The 12,321-nt window shown below is 44.2% G+C and overlaps 1 long non-coding RNA gene across 1 annotated transcript in view; it reads right to left on the bottom strand.

Moving 5' to 3' along the window:
- LOC143695423 (uncharacterized) overlaps positions 1-12,321 on the bottom strand; it is a 101,032-nt gene that overhangs the window by 917 nt on the left and 87,794 nt on the right. Inside the window, exon 3 of the long non-coding RNA XR_013184585.1 lies at positions 5,619-5,778. This is a non-coding gene — a long non-coding RNA (uncharacterized LOC143695423). The remainder of the gene's footprint in view (positions 1-5,618; positions 5,779-12,321) is intronic.

The following is a 12,321-nucleotide window of genomic DNA, read 5'->3' as shown; positions in this document are numbered from 1 at the left end:
GCCAACATTATCTCTCATGGAAAGTTGTGCAATGAAAGCCTTTCCTGTTCCATGGGCTCCATTAGGCAGAACTGACTTTGACAGAATGTGCAAAGAAACCTATAAATCCAGTGATTCCCTCCACTTTTACAGGCACTGTGTGCAAAGGCTTCACACGTAGAGTAGATGTTTCATTTGAATGCAAAACATGCTAAAATTTGTACTGAAAAGCACTTAGGCTTTAGAAACATGCCATAATTCTAAGAAGAAAAATGCCTGACATATCTTTTGGCTGATTTCAAATTCATATATATTTTAAATGATCTATAGAGCCTAAGCTGTGCATTTTATACAACAGAATGATAACCATTCCCATTCCCCTCCATCTAATCCAGGGATGGTCTTGATTTATTAGCCAGTCGTGCATAGTGCACTGCCCCTCCCGAAATTCATGCTGTAATTTTAATTTTTGTTGTTGCTGCTGCTGCTATCTGGATGCAGGGCTTGCCATGAAGATAGCATGGGCTTACCCTGTAAACATAATTGATGCTGTGGAAGATAATGATTTAGGATATCATCCATCTCCAGTACAGCTTGCCATTACGTGACTTGTTCTTGCAGGTATCTGATTTGTATCATAGACGAGCTGGCTTGATTGCTGTTTTGCCATGGAGTAATAGTTCCCTGGGTTCCACTGACATGCTGAGTCTCCCTTGATCACTCAGGTGATCAGTCAACACACGAGTTAATTATGGGTGAAGGGGTGTCTGAAGCCCAAAGATCAAAAGATATGCACAAGGTCTTCTCCAAGTCATTATTCACCTCCTTAAGCATCAGGCAGCCAGTTCAGATTCCTGCCTCCTGCACTGTCCTTAAATAAAGTGATATAACAGTAGAGAACCTGAATTAGAGCCTCTGTAAGACACAGAATGAAACATTCAATTTCTGCACAAGAAGAGAAAAATAAATCCACATGGGCAAGATTGCCTACATCGGGGAAGTCAGGGGTACTCTCATTTAGTTATAATTTTTTAAAAAAATCATTTCAGTAATCAGTGGTAGGTGTTTAGATGTAGAAAACCCAACAGTTTGCCAAAAGAGTCTCACCAGCTTCCCCACTAAAAATTCTCAGGTTTTAACTGGCATTTCAAGGAGATATTGTCTCAGATATTGTCATCATCTTTACATCTATGTACAAAGAATGGATTGGCAGAAGTTAGGAGCTACTGGACAAAATCATTAGAAGCCCTCCTAAAATGTAAAGGAAAAGCAGTTCTCAAAACTTTTTTTCTCTGTTTCAACCACCTTCAAAACTCAAATGCATGCATTAATATTTCCAGAAGCTAATTATAATTATGAACCTCTGTGAGATTCACCCTGCTGGGCCATGTCCTGCATTACTGCGGGGCATGGGCACCACAGCTCCAGAGTCTCCCTCCTGATTTAAGACCCTGAGAGCCAAATCAACTTGTTGGACAAGTCTGTAGAGCAGGTGAGACCCACAGCAGCAAAGAGCATGTGGTGTCATGCTGCAGCCACAGGATTATTTGTGTGGGTAGAAAGAACAATCTCCCCAGCAGTAATTACCTGAACTCACTTGGGTACCAGCTCAACACCACTGAGCTACACCTGTATTTGCCCACCAAGACTGGTTTCTCCACCTCTGTGGTTTCCATGTTCCTCTATTAAAGGGAAGGCAACTGAGCAATACACCTCAAAAGATTTATTTCCTAAAATAATATCGTGATTCCTCCAAAAAGTCACCCTGCCTTTATTTTGGAGGCAAAAGGAACCGAATCTCGCTGAGTTGCAGGTTTGAAGAGATACTTTGTAAGGTCAAACCCTCAAAGGGCTTCAGTGCAAGTGTAACTCAGTGCACACAGTTCCACATATGCTTTCTTCCATATGCAAATAAATGCTATGGATGCACAGCCCACTTGCACGTATCTGCACATGCCAAAGGGATTTACACATGTTAATACTTGGAAAGCAAAGTGAGAATGTATATAAAATGGCATGCACAAAGTGCATTCATCCATGTGCATATCCCTCTGGAGGCAGCACTACTTGGATGTGTTTCTAAGAGGAAAACCAGTTAAAAATTGATATGTCACCCTCTCTCCAAATCCTAATGATTACAGTCTGTTAATTGCACCGCATCTGATGGAACTTTCAGCAAATAAATTGTGGACCTGATCTATTATTTACAATACCAACAGAAACTGCAAATAATGTTTTAAAGTCTCACATATGCAGAGTGGTTGCAGAAGCAAGCTATGCCATGCTGTCCCTATCCTGTCACTTCCCCAAGCAGGTACCATATATTGTGACAAAGCTGCTATAATAACCTCTTCTAAATTTTACTTTCTGCAGATGGAGAGAAAGCAGTGAGAGAACATAAAGACTCACATAAAGGAAAAGAACACTTAAAAGATGTTCAAAATATCATGTACAATTAGTCTTAGAGTAGCTCTGCAATACTCTAGGCCATGTCTTGCCATTGCTTTGAGCCAAGATTCCCACAGCCTGGGATTCACTCATTGCTTTTGGAAATAGGCACAAGGCAGGGTCTGCTGGGGAGAGAGTCATCTTAGCATGCCTTGAATTTAGGCTTTAATTGTGGCATCTCTTCTCCTGGTGCAAAATCCACATGGATTTGCTGAATTCCCATGCTTTTTAAGGCATTTGAACATTGTTCAAATAAAGAGTCGCTGATGTGCTCTGCCTTGCACAGAGCCCTGAAGCACAGCCCCATTTCCCACCACCTCCTATTCTCTACAAGCATTACCTGGAGTTACCACTGCTGTGGTTTCTCCAGTTGAACAATTCAGCCTTGAAGCAAATAAATGAATATTTTCCCCCTCAAGAGCTGCCCCAGCAAACAATGTAAGGTTTGAAAGTTGGGTTGTATCCCCTCTTCCTTGGCTTCCTCAAACCAGTAACAACATCTCCCCAGAGCAAATGGCAATTGTCTGGTGTAAACTGGAGCAGAATTGCCACTTTCTGCTGTGCAACAGGAACAAGAGCTTTGCACTCATTATTATTACTCTGAGACCTGAGCATTGGTTAGCTGGCCTCGTTACACAACTCCAGCCAGCCCACTTATCCACCAGAAAGCAAATCACCACTCAGGCTGAAGTTTATGAAACTTCTGGGATTCACAAATGTGTTTCGTGGATTTCTGGCAGTTGTCTGAATGTTCACAAATAATGTGATGCCAGTAATCACAGCAAGTCAAAGCTTGACACTTCTATTCATAAATCAGGAGATGTTTTATTTTTACTGCTTGAACATTTCTGTTCCCAAGCACGATTGGATTTGAACCATCAAGTTGGAGGTGAAAGGACCTTTATTTAATGTATTTGTTTAGGTTTATATGAAATATAAAAAAGTGTCTATGCAGGACTCTAGCCACCTTTACCATATATTAAAAAAACCAGGCCAACTCACACAGACAAAAATAAACTTAGTAACTTTCAAAAGGGAAAAAAAGCACAAAAAAAGGCCTCTTGGGCAGAGACCTCAAATCTTTCTATATAAACCAAAAGCTTTTGCAGACACTGTTTCTCCCATCTCCAGAGGCTGGGACATGAAGGGATGTGTCCCTCAGGTTAGCAGAACTGGGACTCTCCCAGGCCAGGGTGGAAAGGGAGCACTCAGTCATGCTGCTGCTGAGCAGATCTAGCCAGTATTCTCTCCTTTAAACCAAGAGGACTTCAGCCAAAATGCCTCTGTGGCTTGCAGCTGCAGCACTATCACTAGGGAGACAGAGCAATCTATTAAGCAAAGAGGTTCCAAGATCCAAGACTTGATGCCAAGAACTATTTTAGCCTCCCCCGCAAGCCTGCAGACACAGGGCAGGTCCTGCAGCACCGGTGGTGACTGCTGGGGGTGCAAACTCCCCCTCAGCACCCCATGGGCACAGAGAGCACCCACAGCCCACCCTGCCCAGTGCTCCCCTCCTCACGCTGCCCCTGCCCCCAGCCACCCCTGGCACAGGGATTCTCTCACTCACACATCATGAAATACTTTCATTCAACCAGTTCCTCCTTCCACAGGCAGAAAATAGCCAAGTTATCACTCAAAGAGTAGAATGTGGAAGAGAAAACCAACTTATCGACTTTGAAGCCTAAATTAAAATGAATCCATTAGGATTTTCTACCACAAGGGAGATCGTCCTGGCAGACCAAGTTTTGTCCTTCTGCTGCTGGCATCAGCCAAGAGCACCATCCACTGTCCCACCATCCACTGTCCCACCTAGCATCCTCTTTCCTTTCAGTCTCCTTTGGAGTGTGGGAAGGCAGGGACAGAGGAGTGAGACATACCTTTATGAAATTGGCTTTTCTTCTTGTGTAGTCAGAATGCACAAATCTTTTAGTGACAGCTTGGTCTCTTCAGAGACAGTCTCAGTTCTCCTAGAGACATCCCTACACAAAAGTGACAGAGGATGAGCTCTTTGCTCTTTTGAATGCTGCAGAAAGGAAGTGCCCAAAAGGTTGCAAACAGTTGTCACTCTGACGTGCTGTAGGTGATATTTTTCAAAACCAAAACACCATGTCCATGTTTTTTCATTCAAAGCTGTCAACTTTTAGAAGGGTTTCTGTTCAATACATTGAGAAGAGGTTTCTCTTGGACAAGAATTGCCAGTAGGAGACAGGTTAAAGGAAAACCAAGGAGCCTGTCCCTTCCATCCATCCTGCCTCTGAGCAAGAGCTGCATCCCATCAGCAGCTGCCAGGAGTGAGGGGAGGCTGCATGCAGGACAAGAACTCTGTCCCTGAGGCTCTGCTCTGGCCAGAGTAGATTTGGATGAGGATCAGGATCCAGTGCAACTAGGCATGTAGAGCACAGTCAAACTTCCTCCCTCCAAGCATCTGAAAAGCAACCTGACAGGATTTTCTCCTGGACAGCTCAGCATTTGAACAGGCCAGTTAATGAAAAGCACCTCCCAACTGCAATGACATCCTGCTGCCTTCTGACACTTGCCACTTCCACAACACCATTTACAGCTCCATTGTTGTAACAGGAAGCCCTGAGGAGGAACTGGCTCCTACAACATGTTGCTATCACATTTTAGCCAAGGCTGAATGTAGCTGCAAATCTCTCTACAAAATCCAGCGGAGATCTATTAAATGCATAATTTCCCTGGCACCAAAATGTTATTCTTTTAGCAGGTCTGCTTCTTCCCTGGGATTCTGATGAAGTGTGCTCTGCTGTACTATGAAATACACCATGTCTGGCTGTGATACACAGAAAACATCTTTGTTTAACACGGCTTATCTTTTATCATGTCACTTTTCTATTGGATTTCTTTTCTGTGCACTGGAAGCACATTCTTGTGACAGTTACACTCCTTTCCAGGGAGGCTTTGCTGTGTGACCTGCAGTGTCACAGGCAGGACCAGATCCTGCCCAAAAGCACAGGCTGGGCAGCTTGACACAACAGAAAGGAATATGGAACAAATAAAGAACCAGGAAAAGCAATACAACACTCCTATCCAAGTGGGCTACAGAGGCATTTTCCAGCCTGAAACTCAGATCTGCAATAACCAACAAACCAAAGCAAACAAAACAAAAAAAAAACCAACCCTGAACTGCTATTTCTTGTATGATGCTCATAATTACCTTTCTACACACTTACCAGAGTTAGTATGAGAGCTCAAGAAATCCGGGAATGCCACCAGCACATCCCCTTTGCTAGGAAGAGGCAATGTGGTAACAAAGCACAAACCAACCCCGCCAAGCTGGAGTCCATCCCTCTCACAACTGTCACTGGTAATTTCTTCCAGATCCTTCAGAAACTGCAAAGAGGAACACATGGTAAACAAAACTGCTTGGCAGAGGAGGATTCATTTTCCTGCTTCATTGTGGCCTTCTGCAAACACCTGGCAGGATGAAGCCCCACGAGATACTTGTTCTGAATAGCTCCCCACTGCTGCACTCAGTGTGGTGAACTGGTCCAGCAGAGCTCTACCAAAAGCTGGGTGGTACAGAGACACTTCTCCCTTTTGGCAGGGGTGAACTGTCAGAGCAGCCCAGCCACTTGGCACAACCTGCCCTGTGGCTGCCTTCATTGGAACAGGAGATGTTCCCCATCCCCAACCCTTTATGCATCCTTGTTTCCATCTGCATCTGGGCATGTCCCCAGTTGAGCTGGGCTGCACACCAAGCTCAGCCCAGCTCTGCCTGCACTCCACAAAAGGGTGTTCATGTCCCCCAGTGCCTTGCAGGAGCTGCAGGTGAGTACCAAGCACTCCCAGGTGGGTGTGCTCCTCCCAGAGCCTGCTGCTGGGGCCTCCTCTGAGCCAAACCCCACCACAGCAATGCCACTGCTGCTTCACTGAGTTACTCAGCAATCCTCAACTCCTGCAGAAATTCCACTTCTCAACCAGAGGGCTTCAAATTAACACTTGCCATACCCCAGAAAGATCCCGCTCTTCACCTCTCCTCCTGTCAAAGCCTTGCTGCTTTCACAGGCAGAATTCAAGTTTCATTGAGTGAATGGGCAGAGGAAACACCATGATTTTCTTTCATCTCATGATGATGATGCTCACTCAGGGATTCCTTCTACTGCCCTATTTTCTGTAAATAATATAATGTGAAAGATGGGATATATATTTTTAAGAAAGATGATGTCACAGCTTATGTACCTTTCAGCTTTGAGCAAAGACAGGTTACCCTGAACTTCTTTGGCAACATCACAAACCTCCAAAAGGAAGGATGGACTAAAGTTCCTTCTAGGACAGCCTAGAAAAGCTAAAACTTTTTTTTTTTTTTTCCCTGGATTTTACCTCCAAGTTCCTTGTACTCACATTGAGCAACCTGAGATGCTGATTGAGGACCCAAACCCTGGATGAAGTTAGGGGTTGTGGTGACAACATCATTGTTCACCCTTGACACTTTGGGTACCTGCTGGTGTTTTCTGAGCCTGGTGGCTTAAAGCAGTCATGTGTTTTCCCCATGTGGTTATTCAGGAGGGGACCAGCATCTGAAAAGCACATTCACCTAGTCCAGAGGCCAAACCAACACTTTGATAGTACAGAGATTGGGTTCAAACCCAAAGCCAGGGCCCAAATTCATTCAACAGTGGGTGAATTTTTGACTCCCCCCTGCACCTCAGTAGCTCCTAGGCAAAGTACACAGTAGATCACACTTTCAGGATTACTTTATGGAAAAGTTTCATCAAAGGCAATTCAGGTGCTTCTGGTAAAGAGCAGGCAAGCAGCTGAGGCAGGAGGAAGCTTCCTTCCCACACCCCTCATCACAAGGGACTTTCCAAGTCCGATGTTGGATTTCAGATTCATTAAAGCCAGGCAGGAAGAGATGGCTCATATGCACACAGTGCTTTTCCTGCTGATCAATAAGCTTCCTTCCTGCCTGATAACTAAACCACTCATAATGTTAACAGTGTTATTTAAGACCTGTAGAAACTCTGATTCGAACAAACCAGAAATATCTTGACCTAGATACTGGGAACAAAACAATATTGAGTAAACTTTGGGATTGCCCGTTCATCTATCATTGCACTTGACATTTTATTGAGGAATTGCAGCAAAGCTGCAATTTTACCCCAAATGTTCTTACACCAATGTACTTATTCAGAGAGAAAAATCTTTTGGACACATTCCCCCTCTCAATTTAGATTAAAAGGGGTGCATTTTAGAGTCCATTAATAAGGGACATGAGCTGCCTGTTCAACAACTGCAAATAGCAAACACTATTATATCAGAACACATAAATGAGGCTCAGCCCTATGTCCTTCTGAGGATAAAAGGAGCATGAGGAAAGAAAGAACACAAGGAGTATTTCCACCAGGTTACAAATGCACAGTCCCAAGGAAGAGGCTTGCACTGTAAGAGATGGTCACTGATGCAGAATGGCTCAATAAATGTTTTCAGAAGCACCATCAGGCTGTTGCTTCTTTGGACTTTAAGTAATGCTGGGCACATTTTGCAGCACCTTTGCAAATCAAGCCTTTGTTTTCCTCAGGGTCTGTACCAAAATTCATAGGTTTCCACAAGAAGGCACACCTGCACAGCTTGTCTAACATATCCAACTGCAAAGCTCAGGATGACTTGAGCACCCAGCCTTCTGTCCAGAGCTGAAGCCTCACAGGACCTCACAGTTTAATCTAGCTTATTTCTGCTTATTCCTCTTATCCATGCAAATTTTAGTGCTCACCTGTATGTGTTTCAGGAGATGAAACATTTCAAGTGTTTACCTACCTGGAAGAAAGTCGGCTTAAAAGGTAGCAAAGGAAAAGAAGGACTTTCAGAAAAGATCAAATACATCATAAGCTTGGCAGACACTGTAGCCCTGAAACAGCAGTTTGAAACTTGCACCATAACAAATCTTCTCCTATACATTATCTCACAGGAAACAACACATGATAAATTCTTAGCACAATGTGATTCCCCTCCTTCCTCCTCCTCCCCACTTCAGAAAGATTTAACATCTAATTCAGCTTTTGACGAGCTGCTTCATCACTGCGGGAATGCTGTTGATCTCTGTCGGAACCCTGCGGCCTTGGACAGAACAAACTGAAAGGGGAAAAAAAAATTTTGGCCGTCTGTAATGATAAATAAATACATTACAGGATACAACTCTGGGGAATGGAGGCTGACACTGACTGAGCACCATGACCTCCACGCAACTGCCAAGTCTCCACCGCTTAACAAAAGTCAACTTTTGTTTGCCTTCTCCCTCCCTCAATGACAATTTCTTTAAGAGCAAATGCAGGATGGAAAAGGGAAAAAAAAATAAAACCAATAAAAGATAGAGAGCTCCAAACCCTCCTCATCTGCTGCCCAGAGGCACTTTGGTTTTGACAGAACAGTATTTTATTTCTTTGGTCTCCTGGAAATTGGGGGAAACCAGTCCATGCTGCATCAGCAGCAGCGGGACAAGGAAGCTGTGCCACAGGGAATGCTCAAATCCCTTTAAAAATTTTTTTGCATTAGGATGTGCCTGCCTTCAGGCTAGTTCTGGCTCCAATTTGATTTTCTGTCTACTTAAGTCCCACTCACAAAATCAAATATGTATTTCAGCTGTTGGGTCTTCACATTGATGGCAACAATAATTAAGTAGAGAGGAAGCAATTGGTTACCCCATCAGACAAGCCACCTCCTCATCCCTGGAAGCCTCACCCACTTGTGTTAACCTGTTTCCTAGACTCTCCTTTTCCATATCTCTCCAATCTCTTCCCCATTTCTCTTCAATCATGCAGAAAGCTGATACCTGCTGCCACCCATCTTCATTTTGCAGATGCACAAAGAGATAAATAGTGTCATGACAAAATCAGTCAAGTCAAAAGCCAGGTATGGACTGCAAGCATTAACTCTTGTGTCTGCATTGTGCTTACCATGATTCCATTAACTCCATGCACTTTATGGGAACCACAGAGGACTCAGCCTGATCCCAACGTGTCCATGGTCAATCCCTGCAGACCCATCAACACCTTACAGCAAAGGACAGCACAAAACCCCCTCACTAACTCTGGCACAGCTCACTCCAGCCCAGGAAGAGAAGCTGGTCAGCCTCACTGGCTCAGTGAGCGATCCATCCCTGGCACAAAGCTGATGTAGCTACACCACCCCTGCAGCCCTCACCAGCATTGCTTCCAGGGCTTCACTGCACCGTGCAGAGGCTCCAGCTCACCCCGAGCTGTCTCAGGGATACAAGGCACAGCTTGTTCCAAGAGCTCCTTCTGCTCCCCTCACTCCCCCATGAGATGTCTCCTGCCAGCTCTGCCCGTCTCACTGCCGCCACACCGGGCTCTATCTTCACAGCTCTGGGCTTGCAGATCATTTAACTCAGCTATTCACCAAAGCACCTATTTAATCCACTCTGCTCACAGTTGCTACTATTAAAATACGAAGTATTTTCAAATGTCCTGTGACTACTTATGCTTCATAATGTCCTTCTTATTTCCTCCGTCGCCTGTCCTTTGTATACACAGCAAAGTGGATAAGGGAGAGATGATTACACTCACCCAAACAGTGGAAGACTCATGATTCAATCCCTTTATCTTCTGTCTCTGGTTGACATTTTTAATTTCTCAATCTATGTTGTTTCTTCCTCCTTAGGTTTCGAGGATTTGAATGATTCGCTTTCAGTTAAGGGTAGGATCTTTCTAACATGTCTTCTTATAGTTGAATATTCTCCTGAACATTTTCCATTGCTTTGAAATTCCCTCTGAGAGTAACTGGAGAAAAGTAGTTTTCTTCAGCTTCATCAATTCCCTAAGACTGTTCTGTTGGGGAATACTTATTTCATATTAATTATAACTTTGGTTGTCCTTGTAGTTGTTCCCTGCAAGTGTAAATTGAGTGCATTACAGTCTCTGTTAGCAAAAGGCTGTTTAAGGCATTGTGGGGGCTGCACTTACAGACAGATTTCCATAAAATCAGACAGGGGATGTAAGTGGTGCACAAGCGTTCTCCCAAACCACCACTGAGCTCATGTCTTGACCTGCCCAACAGAACAAGACTGACACTTTCTAGGAGAGAGTGGATAAGGAGCAAAAATATCAGAAATAAATACGAAATCAATTTTCAAAGCTGTACATCCCAAACCTTTCACTTGAGTCAAATACACAAAAAACCAAAAAGCAGGACAAAACAGAAACCAACCCAAGTGCAGAGAAGCTCTGCCTCTGATGCAGGTACCAGAGAAACATGAGCCCCCATCTCAGTCAACAGCTTTGAATGTGAATTCCTCCCTTCAGAAACCAAAGAAGCCTTTGCTGTACTCCACAGCTCATCCACCGCAGGCAGCAGCAGCAGAGGGGATCTGCTGTGACCTGTGCGTGTAGCTGAGGGGAAATGCAAAGCTTCTGCAGAAGTCAAAGTGGGTGGAAATCAGCTGTGGACATCTGGGTGGACATTATCTGCCAGCACAGTCCTCTCTGCTGGCCTGCTTCTCCCTTGCTGCTGCACATCTCTTACGTGTGCAGCCCTGCCTGTGTGTTTAAACAAAAAGGCTGATAAGGAGTACTTTTCTGTCAGCAGTATCTGAAGCCCACGGCTCTTTGAGAGCATTTGGGTTTACTTGGCGGGTCATGCTGACTCCTTGTGAGCCATTTATCATGACAAAAAACTCCAGAGATTGGCACCACGCCAGTGTCTTCCCTTCTCTTCCCTCCCCCCAGCCCTTTCTCCCCTCCTGGGTATTGATGCTACATCAAAACAAACCTCCAGTTCACATAGCAACAGAACATTTTTATATAACCCCTGCACAGGAACGCTGCACAAACCATTGGACAATCCCTTGCAAGCACGTTAGGTAATTCCAGGATATTTTGCTGGTTTTTGTCAAAAACACCCCTGACTAAATGAACTATAAAAAGGGAAGAGGATCTTTTGCACATGGGCCAGATTTGAAACACGACTTGGCACCAAGGACATCAGGGGATTAAGGCACCTATTGGTTCCATGTTCTAAATTTTGCCATTTTCTGTCTCACTTGGAATCAAACTGGGGAGTCCAAAGCATTTAAGCCAGTTTGTGCATAATGTAATTGAAAGCAAAGCAGTGCTGAAGGGATCTGCTGAGTCAGGGCTTTAATAAGACAAAGACAGAAATTTAGATTTTGGTGGACACTGAAAACTCCCATTGCTATCCAAAGCAGGGATATCTGTACAGATTGTGCAGTTACCCAGCTATAAACCAGCCAGGTCATCCTAACTTCATTTCTCTCATCCTGTCACCAAAGGTTAATATTTTCAATAAGGACATAATAAATATGCTACTTTAAACCTTTTCACAGCATGCCCACCTCACCTTTGGGTTAATCCCATCTCTCAGGTCTTCCACTACTTTGCAAGGATCACAAAGGGGGAAAAATTGACTCTGAGGATTTTTACTGCTTTCCCCTGATCCCCATCTAGAACGGGACACCAAGACAGGCAAATCAGGACCTACAGTAGCATTAGAGACACTGTTTACCCATTGGGATATCTTACCTGTGTGCACTGAGCTCAGCTTATCACAAGATCTTGGATTAAGGACAGAGCTTTCCTCCAAACCCAACTGATAGCAATCACTCACGACTTTTTGCTTGCACTACCAGCATCCCAGGATTTCTGGGAATTTCAGCAAGTTGCTTGCAGTTCCCAGGCTTTAGGACACTGCTGATGACTTTGACTTCTCCTGTTCTTTTCCTCTAGTGTAGTACAGCTTTTTGATCTTTTTCATTAGGTCTTAAGTAAGTCACTGGAAACATTTTGTGGTGAGTAGGTGGAATGGGAAATATATTCTCTGCACCTTTCCAGACCAAACATCTGCAGCCTGATTGCTTCAGTTGTAGTGTAATGCACCAGTGGCTCCTGCACCATTTGGAAAAGA

The sequence above is a fragment of the Agelaius phoeniceus genome, chromosome 17 (genome assembly GCF_051311805.1).
Source record: "Agelaius phoeniceus isolate bAgePho1 chromosome 17, bAgePho1.hap1, whole genome shotgun sequence".
NCBI lineage: Eukaryota > Metazoa > Chordata > Aves > Passeriformes > Icteridae > Agelaius > Agelaius phoeniceus.
This window is presented reverse-complemented; position numbering and strand designations above follow the sequence as displayed.